Source organism: Pogoniulus pusillus, unplaced genomic scaffold (assembly GCF_015220805.1).
Source record: "Pogoniulus pusillus isolate bPogPus1 unplaced genomic scaffold, bPogPus1.pri scaffold_83_arrow_ctg1, whole genome shotgun sequence".
Classification (NCBI taxonomy): domain Eukaryota; kingdom Metazoa; phylum Chordata; class Aves; order Piciformes; family Lybiidae; genus Pogoniulus; species Pogoniulus pusillus.
Genome location: NW_026974726.1, coordinates 180,386 through 195,047, shown reverse-complemented (window position 1 = coordinate 195,047; position 14,662 = coordinate 180,386).

The window sequence follows — 14,662 nt, the reverse complement described above, 5'->3', positions numbered from 1 at the left end:
TGGTCACATCTCATTAACCCTGCTCCTACTAACCTTGCTCCCTAACCTCTTGGCTGCACCTCTTTTCTTCCTGAGAACTGGGGTAAGGTTGAGAGGGCCGGGGGGAGGTGTTGGGGTGGTTTGAGAGCCCCTCCTGGGGACTCAGGTTTCTGGGAGGGGAGTTGTGCTTTTGTATTGTTTATCCTTTGTATATTTCTGTATATAATTGTATATAACTGTATATATTGTAAATAGCTGCTTGTAAATTCTGCTAGCTGTAAATAAATTGCTTCATCTATATTCCCAGGGTCCGTCTGAGTTAGCTGGGGCAAATTCAAAAGTGTGGGGGGGGCGGGGTAACCCCCAAACCATCACAGAAGCAGAAACACGTTTACATCCTAGCCCCATTGAAGAACCATAGAAATGCCGTTTAGAAAAAGCATTCCTTCTGCTTATAGACCCAGTCAGGAATGGCCTAGCCTGGAATCCCCTGCACCATTCTGCAGCTTTCCAGCTCCCTCACACACTGGCAAAAGAAACTTTCTCCTAGCTGCTTTCCTTTGAAGCAGAAACACGTTTACATCCTAGCCCCATTGAAGAACCATAGAAATGCCGTTTAGAAAAAGCACTCCTTCTGCTTATAGACCCAGTCAGGAATGGCCTAGCCTGGAATCCCCTGCACCATTCTGCAGCTTTCCAGCTGCGTCACACACTGGCAAAAGAAACTTTCTCCTAGCTGCTTTCCTTTGAAGCAGAAACACGTTTACATCCTAGCCCCATTGAAGAAACATAGAAATGCCGGTTAGAAAAAGCACTCCTTCTGCTTATAGACCCAGTCAGGAATGGCCTAGCCTGGAATCCCCTGCACCATTCTGCAGCTTTCCAGCTGCGTCACACACTGGCAAAAGAAACTTTCTCCTAGCTGCTTTCCTTTGAAGCAGAAACACGTTTACATCCTAGCCCCATTGAAGAACCATAGAAATGCCGTTTAGAAAAAGCACTCCTTCTGCTTATAGACCCAGTCAGGAATGGCCTAGCCTGGAATCCCCTGCACCATTCTGCAGCTTTCCAGCTGCGTCACACACTGGCAAAAGAAACTTTCTCCTAGCTGCTTTCCTTTGAAGCAGAAACACGTTTACATCCTAGCCCCATTGAAGAACCATAGAAATGCCGTTTAGAAAAAGCACTCCTTCTGCTTATAGACCCAGCCAGGAATGGCCTAGCCTGGAATCCCCTGCACCATTCTGCAGCTTTCCAGCTCCCTCACACACTGGCAAAAGAAACTTTCTCCTAGCTGCTTTCCTTTGAAGCAGAAACACGTTTACATCCTAGCCCCATTGAAGAACCATAGAAATGCCGTTTAGAAAAAGCACTCCTTCTGCTTATAGACCCAGCCAGGAATGGCCTAGCCTGGAATCCCCTGCACCATTCTGCAGCTTTCCAGCTCCCTCACACACTGGCAAAAGAAACTTTCTCCTAGCTGCTTTCCTTTGAAGCAGAAACACGTTTACATCCTAGCCCCATTGAAGAACCATAGAAATGCCGTTTAGAAAAAGCACTCCTTCTGCTTATAGACCCAGCCAGGAATGGCCTAGCCTGGAATCCCCTGCACCATTCTGCAGCTTTCCAGCTCCCTCACACACTGGCAAAAGAAACTTTCTCCTAGCTGCTTTCCTTTGAAGCAGAAACACGTTTACATCCTAGCCCCATTGAAGAACCATAGAAATGCCGGTTAGAAAAAGCACTCCTTCTGCTTATAGACCCAGCCAGGAATGGCCTAGCCTGGAATCCCCTGCACCATTCTGCATGTTTCCAGCTGCGTCACACACTGGCAAAAGAAACTTTCTCCTAGCTGCTTTCCTTTGAAGCAGAAACACGTTTACATCCTAGCCCCATTGAAGAACCATAGAAATGCCGTTTAGAAAAAGCACTCCTTCTGCTTATAGACCCAGCCAGGAATGGCCTAGCCTGGAATCCCCTGCACCATTCTGCAGCTTTCCAGCTCCCTCACACACTGGCAAAAGAAACTTTCTCCTAGCTGCTTTCCTTTGAAGCAGAAACACGTTTACATCCTAGCCCCATTGAAGAACCATAGAAATGCCGGTTAGAAAAAGCACTCCTTCTGCTTATAGACCCAGCCAGGAATGGCCTAGCCTGGAATCCCCTGCACCATTCTGCAGCTTTCCAGCTCCCTCACACACTGGCAAAAGAAACTTTCTCCTAGCTGCTTTCCTTTGAAGCAGAAACACGTTTACATCCTAGCCCCATTGAAGAACCATAGAAATGCCGTTTAGAAAAAGCACTCCTTCTGCTTATAGACCCAGCCAGGAATGGCCTAGCCTGGAATCCCCTGCACCATTCTGCAGCTTTCCAGCTCCCTCACACACTGGCAAAAGAAACTTTCTCCTAGCTGCTTTCCTTTGAAGCAGAAACACGTTTACCTCCTAGCCCCATTGAAGAACCATAGAAATGCCGTTTAGAAAAAGCACTCCTTCTGCTTATAGACCCAGTCAGGAATGGCCTAGCCTGGAATCCCCTGCACCATTCTGCAGCTTTCCAGCTCCCTCACACACTGGCAAAAGAAACTTTCTCCTAGCTGCTTTCCTTTGAAGCAGAAACACGTTTACATCCTAGCCCCATTGAAGAACCATAGAAATGCCGTTTAGAAAAAGCACTCCTTCTGCTTATAGACCCAGCCAGGAATGGCCTAGCCTGGAATCCCCTGCACCATTCTGCAGCTTTCCAGCTCCCTCACACACTGGCAAAAGAAACTTTCTCCTAGCTGCTTTCCTTTGAAGCAGAAACACGTTTACATCCTAGCCCCATTGAAGAACCATAGAAATGCCGTTTAGAAAAAGCACTCCTTCTGCTTATAGACCCAGCCAGGAATGGCCTAGCCTGGAATCCCCTGCACCATTCTGCAGCTTTCCAGCTCCCTCACACACTGGCAAAAGAAACTTTCTCCTAGCTGCTTTCCTTTGAAGCAGAAACACGTTTACATCCTAGCCCCATTGAAGAACCATAGAAATGCCGTTTAGAAAAAGCACTCCTTCTGCTTATAGACCCAGCCAGGAATGGCCTAGCCTGGAATCCCCTGCACCATTCTGCAGCTTTCCAGCTCCCTCACACACTGGCAAAAGAAACTTTCTCCTAGCTGCTTTCCTTTGAAGCAGAAACACGTTTACATCCTAGCCCCATTGAAGAACCATAGAAATGCCGTTTAGAAAAAGCACTCCTTCTGCTTATAGACCCAGCCAGGAATGGCCTAGCCTGGAATCCCCTGCACCATTCTGCAGCTTTCCAGCTCCCTCACACACTGGCAAAAGAAACTTTCTCCTAGCTGCTTTCCTTTGAAGCAGAAACACGTTTACATCCTAGCCCCATTGAAGAACCATAGAAATGCCGTTTAGAAAAAGCACTCCTTCTGCTTATAGACCCAGCCAGGAATGGCCTAGCCTGGAATCCCCTGCACCATTCTGCAGCTTTCCAGCTCCCTCACACACTGGCAAAAGAAACTTTCTCCTAGCTGCTTTCCTTTGAAGCAGAAACACGTTTACATCCTAGCCCCATTGAAGAACCATAGAAATGCCGGTTAGAAAAAGCACTCCTTCTGCTTATAGACCCAGCCAGGAATGGCCTAGCCTGGAATCCCCTGCACCATTCTGCAGCTTTCCAGCTCCCTCACACACTGGCAAAAGAAACTTTCTCCTAGCTGCTTTCCTTTGAAGCAGAAACACGTTTACATCCTAGCCCCATTGAAGAACCATAGAAATGCCGTTTAGAAAAAGCACTCCTTCTGCTTATAGACCCAGCCAGGAATGGCCTAGCCTGGAATCCCCTGCACCATTCTGCAGCTTTCCAGCTCCCTCACACACTGGCAAAAGAAACTTTCTCCTAGCTGCTTTCCTTTGAAGCAGAAACACGTTTACATCCTAGCCCCATTGAAGAACCATAGAAATGCCGTTTAGAAAAAGCACTCCTTCTGCTTATAGACCCAGCCAGGAATGGCCTAGCCTGGAATCCCCTGCACCATTCTGCAGCTTTCCAGCTCCCTCACACACTGGCAAAAGAAACTTTCTCCTAGCTGCTTTCCTTTGAAGCAGAAACACGTTTACATCCTAGCCCCATTGAAGAACCATAGAAATGCCGTTTAGAAAAAGCACTCCTTCTGCTTATAGACCCAGCCAGGAATGGCCTAGCCTGGAATCCCCTGCACCATTCTGCAGCTTTCCAGCTCCCTCACACACTGGCAAAAGAAACTTTCTCCTAGCTGCTTTCCTTTGAAGCAGAAACACGTTTACATCCTAGCCCCATTGAAGAACCATAGAAATGCCGTTTAGAAAAAGCACTCCTTCTGCTTATAGACCCAGCCAGGAATGGCCTAGCCTGGAATCCCCTGCACCATTCTGCAGCTTTCCAGCTCCCTCACACACTGGCAAAAGAAACTTTCTCCTAGCTGCTTTCCTTTGAAGCAGAAACACGTTTACATCCTAGCCCCATTGAAGAACCATAGAAATGCCGTTTAGAAAAAGCACTCCTTCTGCTTATAGACCCAGCCAGGAATGGCCTAGCCTGGAATCCCCTGCACCATTCTGCAGCTTTCCAGCTCCGTCACACACTGGCAAAAGAAACTTTCTCCTAGCTGCTTTCCTTTGAAGCAGAAACACGTTTACATCCTAGCCCCATTGAAGAACCATAGAAATGCCGTTTAGAAAAAGCACTCCTTCTGCTTATAGACCCAGCCAGGAATGGCCTAGCCTGGAATCCCCTGCACCATTCTGCAGCTTTCCAGCTCCCTCACACACTGGCAAAAGAAACTTTCTCCTAGCTGCTTTCCTTTGAAGCAGAAACACGTTTACATCCTAGCCCCATTGAAGAACCATAGAAATGCCGTTTAGAAAAAGCACTCCTTCTGCTTATAGACCCAGCCAGGAATGGCCTAGCCTGGAATCCCCTGCACCATTCTGCAGCTTTCCAGCTCCCTCACACACTGGCAAAAGAAACTTTCTCCTAGCTGCTTTCCTTTGAAGCAGAAACACGTTTACATCCTAGCCCCATTGAAGAACCATAGAAATGCCGTTTAGAAAAAGCACTCCTTCTGCTTATAGACCCAGCCAGGAATGGCCTAGCCTGGAATCCCCTGCACCATTCTGCAGCTTTCCAGCTCCCTCACACACTGGCAAAAGAAACTTTCTCCTAGCTGCTTTCCTTTGAAGCAGAAACACGTTTACATCCTAGCCCCATTGAAGAACCATAGAAATGCCGGTTAGAAAAAGCACTCCTTCTGCTTATAGACCCAGCCAGGAATGGCCTAGCCTGGAATCCCCTGCACCATTCTGCAGCTTTCCAGCTCCCTCACACACTGGCAAAAGAAACTTTCTCCTAGCTGCTTTCCTTTGAAGCAGAAACACGTTTACATCCTAGCCCCATTGAAGAACCATAGAAATGCCGTTTAGAAAAAGCACTCCTTCTGCTTATAGACCCAGCCAGGAATGGCCTAGCCTGGAATCCCCTGCACCATTCTGCAGCTTTCCAGCTCCCTCACACACTGGCAAAAGAAACTTTCTCCTAGCTGCTTTCCTTTGAAGCAGAAACACGTTTACATCCTAGCCCCATTGAAGAACCATAGAAATGCCGTTTAGAAAAAGCACTCCTTCTGCTTATAGACCCAGCCAGGAATGGCCTAGCCTGGAATCCCCTGCACCATTCTGCAGCTTTCCAGCTCCCTCACACACTGGCAAAAGAAACTTTCTCCTAGCTGCTTTCCTTTGAAGCAGAAACACGTTTACATCCTAGCCCCATTGAAGAACCATAGAAATGCCGGTTAGAAAAAGCACTCCTTCTGCTTATAGACCCAGTCAGGAATGGCCTAGCCTGGAATCCCCTGCACCATTCTGCAGCTTTCCAGCTCCCTCACACACTGGCAAAAGAAACTTTCTCCTAGCTGCTTTCCTTTGAAGCAGAAACACGTTTACATCCTAGCCCCATTGAAGAACCATAGAAATTCGGTTTAGAAAAAGCACTCCTTCTGCTTATAGACCCAGCCAGGAATGGCCTAGCCTGGAATCCCCTGCACCATTCTGCAGCTTTCCAGCTCCCTCACACACTGGCAAAAGAAACTTTCTCCTAGCTGCTTTCCTTTGAAGCAGAAACACGTTTACATCCTAGCCCCATTGAAGAACCATAGAAATGCCGTTTAGAAAAAGCACTCCTTCTGCTTATAGACCCAGCCAGGAATGGCCTAGCCTGGAATCCCCTGCACCATTCTGCAGCTTTCCAGCTCCCTCACACACTGGCAAAAGAAACTTTCTCCTAGCTGCTTTCCTTTGAAGCAGAAACACGTTTACATCCTAGCCCCATTGAAGAACCATAGAAATGCCGTTTAGAAAAAGCACTCCTTCTGCTTATAGACCCAGCCAGGAATGGCCTAGCCTGGAATCCCCTGCACCATTCTGCAGCTTTCCAGCTCCCTCACACACTGGCAAAAGAAACTTTCTCCTAGCTGCTTTCCTTTGAAGCAGAAACACGTTTACATCCTAGCCCCATTGAAGAACCATAGAAATGCCGGTTAGAAAAAGCACTCCTTCTGCTTATAGACCCAGCCAGGAATGGCCTAGCCTGGAATCCCCTGCACCATTCTGCAGCTTTCCAGCTCCCTCACACACTGGCAAAAGAAACTTTCTCCTAGCTGCTTTCCTTTGAAGCAGAAACACGTTTACATCCTAGCCCCATTGAAGAACCATAGAAATGCCGTTTAGAAAAAGCACTCCTTCTGCTTATAGACCCAGCCAGGAATGGCCTAGCCTGGAATCCCCTGCACCATTCTGCAGCTTTCCAGCTCCCTCACACACTGGCAAAAGAAACTTTCTCCTAGCTGCTTTCCTTTGAAGCAGAAACACGTTTACATCCTAGCCCCATTGAAGAACCATAGAAATGCCGTTTAGAAAAAGCACTCCTTCTGCTTATAGACCCAGCCAGGAATGGCCTAGCCTGGAATCCCCTGCACCATTCTGCAGCTTTCCAGCTCCCTCACACACTGGCAAAAGAAACTTTCTCCTAGCTGCTTTCCTTTGAAGCAGAAACACGTTTACATCCTAGCCCCATTGAAGAACCATAGAAATGCCGTTTAGAAAAAGCAATCCTTCTGCTTATAGACCCAGCCAGGAATGGCCTAGCCTGGAATCCCCTGCACCATTCTGCAGCTTTCCAGCTCCGTCACACACTGGCAAAAGAAACTTTCTCCTAGCTGCTTTCCTTTGAAGCAGAAACACGTTTACATCCTAGCCCCATTGAAGAACCATAGAAATGCCGTTTAGAAAAAGCACTCCTTCTGCTTATAGACCCAGCCAGGAATGGCCTAGCCTGGAATCCCCTGCACCATTCTGCAGCTTTCCAGCTCCCTCACACACTGGCAAAAGAAACTTTCTCCTAGCTGCTTTCCTTTGAAGCAGAAACACGTTTACATCCTAGCCCCATTGAAGAACCATAGAAATGCCGTTTAGAAAAAGCACTCCTTCTGCTTATAGACCCAGCCAGGAATGGCCTAGCCTGGAATCCCCTGCACCATTCTGCAGCTTTCCAGCTCCCTCACACACTGGCAAAAGAAACTTTCTCCTAGCTGCTTTCCTTTGAAGCAGAAACACGTTTACATCCTAGCCCCATTGAAGAACCATAGAAATGCCGTTTAGAAAAAGCACTCCTTCTGCTTATAGACCCAGCCAGGAATGGCCTAGCCTGGAATCCCCTGCACCATTCTGCAGCTTTCCAGCTCCCTCACACACTGGCAAAAGAAACTTTCTCCTAGCTGCTTTCCTTTGAAGCAGAAACACGTTTACATCCTAGCCCCATTGAAGAACCATAGAAATGCCGTTTAGAAAAAGCACTCCTTCTGCTTATAGACCCAGCCAGGAATGGCCTAGCCTGGAATCCCCTGCACCATTCTGCAGCTTTCCAGCTCCCTCACACACTGGCAAAAGAAACTTTCTCCTAGCTGCTTTCCTTTGAAGCAGAAACACGTTTACATCCTAGCCCCATTGAAGAACCATAGAAATGCCGTTTAGAAAAAGCACTCCTTCTGCTTATAGACCCAGCCAGGAATGGCCTAGCCTGGAATCCCCTGCACCATTCTGCAGCTTTCCAGCTCCCTCACACACTGGCAAAAGAAACTTTCTCCTAGCTGCTTTCCTTTGAAGCAGAAACACGTTTACATCCTAGCCCCATTGAAGAACCATAGAAATGCCGTTTAGAAAAAGCACTCCTTCTGCTTATAGACCCAGCCAGGAATGGCCTAGCCTGGAATCCCCTGCACCATTCTGCAGCTTTCCAGCTCCCTCACACACTGGCAAAAGAAACTTTCTCCTAGCTGCTTTCCTTTGAAGCAGAAACACGTTTACATCCTAGCCCCATTGAAGAACCATAGAAATGCCGGTTAGAAAAAGCACTCCTTCTGCTTATAGACCCAGCCAGGAATGGCCTAGCCTGGAATCCCCTGCACCATTCTGCAGCTTTCCAGCTCCCTCACACACTGGCAAAAGAAACTTTCTCCTAGCTGCTTTCCTTTGAAGCAGAAACACGTTTACATCCTAGCCCCATTGAAGAACCATAGAAATGCCGTTTAGAAAAAGCACTCCTTCTGCTTATAGACCCAGCCAGGAATGGCCTAGCCTGGAATCCCCTGCACCATTCTGCAGCTTTCCAGCTCCCTCACACACTGGCAAAAGAAACTTTCTCCTAGCTGCTTTCCTTTGAAGCAGAAACACGTTTACATCCTAGCCCCATTGAAGAACCATAGAAATGCCGTTTAGAAAAAGCACTCCTTCTGCTTATAGACCCAGCCAGGAATGGCCTAGCCTGGAATCCCCTGCACCATTCTGCAGCTTTCCAGCTCCCTCACACACTGGCAAAAGAAACTTTCTCCTAGCTGCTTTCCTTTGAAGCAGAAACACGTTTACATCCTAGCCCCATTGAAGAACCATAGAAATGCCGTTTAGAAAAAGCACTCCTTCTGCTTATAGACCCAGCCAGGAATGGCCTAGCCTGGAATCCCCTGCACCATTCTGCAGCTTTCCAGCTCCCTCACACACTGGCAAAAGAAACTTTCTCCTAGCTGCTTTCCTTTGAAGCAGAAACACGTTTACATCCTAGCCCCATTGAAGAACCATAGAAATGCCGTTTAGAAAAAGCACTCCTTCTGCTTATAGACCCAGCCAGGAATGGCCTAGCCTGGAATCCCCTGCACCATTCTGCAGCTTTCCAGCTCCCTCACACACTGGCAAAAGAAACTTTCTCCTAGCTGCTTTCCTTTGAAGCAGAAACACGTTTACATCCTAGCCCCATTGAAGAACCATAGAAATGCCGTTTAGAAAAAGCACTCCTTCTGCTTATAGACCCAGCCAGGAATGGCCTAGCCTGGAATCCCCTGCACCATTCTGCAGCTTTCCAGCTCCCTCACACACTGGCAAAAGAAACTTTCTCCTAGCTGCTTTCCTTTGAAGCAGAAACACGTTTACATCCTAGCCCCATTGAAGAACCATAGAAATGCCGTTTAGAAAAAGCACTCCTTCTGCTTATAGACCCAGCCAGGAATGGCCTAGCCTGGAATCCCCTGCACCATTCTGCAGCTTTCCAGCTCCCTCACACACTGGCAAAAGAAACTTTCTCCTAGCTGCTTTCCTTTGAAGCAGAAACACGTTTACATCCTAGCCCCATTGAAGAACCATAGAAATGCCGTTTAGAAAAAGCACTCCTTCTGCTTATAGACCCAGCCAGGAATGGCCTAGCCTGGAATCCCCTGCACCATTCTGCAGCTTTCCAGCTCCCTCACACACTGGCAAAAGAAACTTTCTCCTAGCTGCTTTCCTTTGAAGCAGAAACACGTTTACATCCTAGCCCCATTGAAGAACCATAGAAATGCCGTTTAGAAAAAGCACTCCTTCTGCTTATAGACCCAGCCAGGAATGGCCTAGCCTGGAATCCCCTGCACCATTCTGCAGCTTTCCAGCTCCCTCACACACTGGCAAAAGAAACTTTCTCCTAGCTGCTTTCCTTTGAAGCAGAAACACGTTTACATCCTAGCCCCATTGAAGAACCATAGAAATGCCGTTTAGAAAAAGCACTCCTTCTGCTTATAGACCCAGCCAGGAATGGCCTAGCCTGGAATCCCCTGCACCATTCTGCAGCTTTCCAGCTCCCTCACACACTGGCAAAAGAAACTTTCTCCTAGCTGCTTTCCTTTGAAGCAGAAACACGTTTACATCCTAGCCCCATTGAAGAACCATAGAAATGCCGTTTAGAAAAAGCACTCCTTCTGCTTATAGACCCAGCCAGGAATGGCCTAGCCTGGAATCCCCTGCACCATTCTGCAGCTTTCCAGCTCCCTCACACACTGGCAAAAGAAACTTTCTCCTAGCTGCTTTCCTTTGAAGCAGAAACACGTTTACATCCTAGCCCCATTGAAGAACCATAGAAATGCCGTTTAGAAAAAGCACTCCTTCTGCTTATAGACCCAGCCAGGAATGGCCTAGCCTGGAATCCCCTGCACCATTCTGCAGCTTTCCAGCTCCCTCACACACTGGCAAAAGAAACTTTCTCCTAGCTGCTTTCCTTTGAAGCAGAAACACGTTTACATCCTAGCCCCATTGAAGAACCATAGAAATGCCGTTTAGAAAAAGCACTCCTTCTGCTTATAGACCCAGCCAGGAATGGCCTAGCCTGGAATCCCCTGCACCATTCTGCAGCTTTCCAGCTCCCTCACACACTGGCAAAAGAAACTTTCTCCTAGCTGCTTTCCTTTGAAGCAGAAACACGTTTACATCCTAGCCCCATTGAAGAACCATAGAAATGCCGGTTAGAAAAAGCACTCCTTCTGCTTATAGACCCAGCCAGGAATGGCCTAGCCTGGAATCCCCTGCACCATTCTGCAGCTTTCCAGCTCCCTCACACACTGGCAAAAGAAACTTTCTCCTAGCTGCTTTCCTTTGAAGCAGAAACACGTTTACATCCTAGCCCCATTGAAGAACCATAGAAATGCCGGTTAGAAAAAGCACTCCTTCTGCTTATAGACCCAGCCAGGAATGGCCTAGCCTGGAATCCCCTGCACCATTCTGCAGCTTTCCAGCTCCCTCACACACTGGCAAAAGAAACTTTCTCCTAGCTGCTTTCCTTTGAAGCAGAAACACGTTTACATCCTAGCCCCATTGAAGAACCATAGAAATGCCGTTTAGAAAAAGCACTCCTTCTGCTTATAGACCCAGCCAGGAATGGCCTAGCCTGGAATCCCCTGCACCATTCTGCAGCTTTCCAGCTCCCTCACACACTGGCAAAAGAAACTTTCTCCTAGCTGCTTTCCTTTGAAGCAGAAACACGTTTACATCCTAGCCCCATTGAAGAACCATAGAAATGCCGTTTAGAAAAAGCACTCCTTCTGCTTATAGACCCAGCCAGGAATGGCCTAGCCTGGAATCCCCTGCACCATTCTGCAGCTTTCCAGCTCCGTCACACACTGGCAAAAGAAACTTTCTCCTAGCTGCTTTCCTTTGAAGCAGAAACACGTTTACATCCTAGCCCCATTGAAGAACCATAGAAATGCCGTTTAGAAAAAGCACTCCTTCTGCTTATAGACCCAGCCAGGAATGGCCTAGCCTGGAATCCCCTGCACCATTCTGCAGCTTTCCAGCTCCCTCACACACTGGCAAAAGAAACTTTCTCCTAGCTGCTTTCCTTTGAAGCAGAAACACGTTTACATCCTAGCCCCATTGAAGAACCATAGAAATGCCGTTTAGAAAAAGCACTCCTTCTGCTTATAGACCCAGCCAGGAATGGCCTAGCCTGGAATCCCCTGCACCATTCTGCAGCTTTCCAGCTCCCTCACACACTGGCAAAAGAAACTTTCTCCTAGCTGCTTTCCTTTGAAGCAGAAACACGTTTACATCCTAGCCCCATTGAAGAACCATAGAAATGCCGTTTAGAAAAAGCACTCCTTCTGCTTATAGACCCAGCCAGGAATGGCCTAGCCTGGAATCCCCTGCACCATTCTGCAGCTTTCCAGCTCCCTCACACACTGGCAAAAGAAACTTTCTCCTAGCTGCTTTCCTTTGAAGCAGAAACACGTTTACATCCTAGCCCCATTGAAGAACCATAGAAATGCCGTTTAGAAAAAGCACTCCTTCTGCTTATAGACCCAGCCAGGAATGGCCTAGCCTGGAATCCCCTGCACCATTCTGCAGCTTTCCAGCTCCCTCACACACTGGCAAAAGAAACTTTCTCCTAGCTGCTTTCCTTTGAAGCAGAAACACGTTTACATCCTAGCCCCATTGAAGAACCATAGAAATGCCGTTTAGAAAAAGCACTCCTTCTGCTTATAGACCCAGCCAGGAATGGCCTAGCCTGGAATCCCCTGCACCATTCTGCAGCTTTCCAGCTCCCTCACACACTGGCAAAAGAAACTTTCTCCTAGCTGCTTTCCTTTGAAGCAGAAACACGTTTACATCCTAGCCCCATTGAAGAACCATAGAAATGCCGTTTAGAAAAAGCACTCCTTCTGCTTATAGACCCAGCCAGGAATGGCCTAGCCTGGAATCCCCTGCACCATTCTGCAGCTTTCCAGCTCCCTCACACACTGGCAAAAGAAACTTTCTCCTAGCTGCTTTCCTTTGAAGCAGAAACACGTTTACATCCTAGCCCCATTGAAGAACCATAGAAATGCCGTTTAGAAAAAGCACTCCTTCTGCTTATAGACCCAGCCAGGAATGGCCTAGCCTGGAATCCCCTGCACCATTCTGCAGCTTTCCAGCTCCCTCACACACTGGCAAAAGAAACTTTCTCCTAGCTGCTTTCCTTTGAAGCAGAAACACGTTTACATCCTAGCCCCATTGAAGAACCATAGAAATGCCGGTTAGAAAAAGCACTCCTTCTGCTTATAGACCCAGCCAGGAATGGCCTAGCCTGGAATCCCCTGCACCATTCTGCAGCTTTCCAGCTCCCTCACACACTGGCAAAAGAAACTTTCTCCTAGCTGCTTTCCTTTGAAGCAGAAACACGTTTACATCCTAGCCCCATTGAAGAACCATAGAAATGCCGGTTAGAAAAAGCACTCCTTCTGCTTATAGACCCAGCCAGGAATGGCCTAGCCTGGAATCCCCTGCACCATTCTGCAGCTTTCCAGCTCCCTCACACACTGGCAAAAGAAACTTTCTCCTAGCTGCTTTCCTTTGAAGCAGAAACACGTTTACATCCTAGCCCCATTGAAGAACCATAGAAATGCCGTTTAGAAAAAGCACTCCTTCTGCTTATAGACCCAGCCAGGAATGGCCTAGCCTGGAATCCCCTGCACCATTCTGCAGCTTTCCAGCTCCCTCACACACTGGCAAAAGAAACTTTCTCCTAGCTGCTTTCCTTTGAAGCAGAAACACGTTTACATCCTAGCCCCATTGAAGAACCATAGAAATGCCGTTTAGAAAAAGCACTCCTTCTGCTTATAGACCCAGCCAGGAATGGCCTAGCCTGGAATCCCCTGCACCATTCTGCAGCTTTCCAGCTCCCTCACACACTGGCAAAAGAAACTTTCTCCTAGCTGCTTTCCTTTGAAGCAGAAACACGTTTACATCCTAGCCCCATTGAAGAACCATAGAAATGCCGTTTAGAAAAAGCACTCCTTCTGCTTATAGACCCAGCCAGGAATGGCCTAGCCTGGAATCCCCTGCACCATTCTGCAGCTTTCCAGCTCCCTCACACACTGGCAAAAGAAACTTTCTCCTAGCTGCTTTCCTTTGAAGCAGAAACACGTTTACATCCTAGCCCCATTGAAGAACCATAGAAATGCCGTTTAGAAAAAGCACTCCTTCTGCTTATAGACCCAGCCAGGAATGGCCTAGCCTGGAATCCCCTGCACCATTCTGCAGCTTTCCAGCTCCCTCACACACTGGCAAAAGAAACTTTCTCCTAGCTGCTTTCCTTTGAAGCAGAAACACGTTTACATCCTAGCCCCATTGAAGAACCATAGAAATGCCGTTTAGAAAAAGCACTCCTTCTGCTTATAGACCCAGCCAGGAATGGCCTAGCCTGGAATCCCCTGCACCATTCTGCAGCTTTCCAGCTCCCTCACACACTGGCAAAAGAAACTTTCTCCTAGCTGCTTTCCTTTGAAGCAGAAACACGTTTACATCCTAGCCCCATTGAAGAACCATAGAAATGCCGGTTAGAAAAAGCACTCCTTCTGCTTATAGACCCAGCCAGGAATGGCCTAGCCTGGAATCCCCTGCACCATTCTGCAGCTTTCCAGCTCCCTCACACACTGGCAAAAGAAACTTTCTCCTAGCTGCTTTCCTTTGAAGCAGAAACACGTTTACATCCTAGCCCCATTGAAGAACCATAGAAATGCCGGTTAGAAAAAGCACTCCTTCTGCTTATAGACCCAGCCAGGAATGGCCTAGCCTGGAATCCCCTGCACCATTCTGCAGCTTTCCAGCTCCCTCACACACTGGCAAAAGAAACTTTCTCCTAGCTGCTTTCCTTTGAAGCAGAAACACGTTTACATCCTAGCCCCATTGAAGAACCATAGAAATGCCGGTTAGAAAAAGCACTCCTTCTGCTTATAGACCCAGCCAGGAATGGCCTAGCCTGGAATCCCCTGCACCATTCTGCAGCTTTCCAGCTCCCTCACACACTGGCAAAAGAAACTTTCTCC